Source organism: Gossypium hirsutum, chromosome A10 (genome assembly GCF_007990345.1).
Source record: "Gossypium hirsutum isolate 1008001.06 chromosome A10, Gossypium_hirsutum_v2.1, whole genome shotgun sequence".
In the NCBI taxonomy this organism is placed as follows: Eukaryota; Viridiplantae; Streptophyta; class Magnoliopsida; order Malvales; family Malvaceae; genus Gossypium; species Gossypium hirsutum.
This window is the reverse complement of record NC_053433.1, coordinates 67,907,410-67,908,255: the sequence shown is the minus strand read 5'-3', so window position 1 is coordinate 67,908,255 and position 846 is coordinate 67,907,410.

Sequence of the window (846 nt, the reverse complement as noted above, 5' to 3'; positions counted from 1 at the left end):
ACTTCCTCCATCAATACCCCAATCCCATGCAGCAGATATTAATAAAGCATATCATGTACAATACAGTATTAATCAATCATGCAGTTTAGCTAATTTAAACCCTAGGGGTACATGATAATTTTGCTCTTTAGGGGTTATTTTCGTAACTTAGCAACTACACAAATTACTTCATAAATTTTCAACAGTTTTATGCAATTTGGTTCCACCATCTAACTAACAGGCTAATTTTCCCATATCTTACCCATATTGGTCCGTAAGCCCATTGGGCCCAGTTTTGGCCCATCTGGCCCCTTTTTTCGAAGTACGCTAAAATGTCACACGAACTTACTTACCACCTTGCGGTGCTAGATCTAACAATTACTCTATGTCTTGAGAGCATTCGCATACTCACAAGCCTATGAAATGCTGGAATTTCGGCATTTCGGCTTTTGCCGAATTGAACTAAGGAAGGGTGTTCGGTACGCACCTGATTCGCGACGACTGCTACCGAGATCCCTTTCGATGTCCTACAATTGATTAGTACAGTTCTTATTTACAAACCATAATCACTAAACCCAAAACTTGCTCAACCAAAGTTGAACCATGTTCCTAAAAAGGCTTTGAACCCTTACCTTTTTGCCAAAATCGATAGCTAGCTCCGAATCCGATTGTTCCAATGATTCACGCTTTTGATCCAACGTTTAAGAAGACTCTAATCACCGAAAGAAAACATCAGTTACAAACCCTTAAAGCCTTATGCTCAAATCGACAGCCTCCCTAATTTTTAGGGACTTCGGCTTTTCCTAACATCGTAAAATAAGAACAGATCTGAGATGATAAGTACTTACCCCTTACTCCTACTTGATT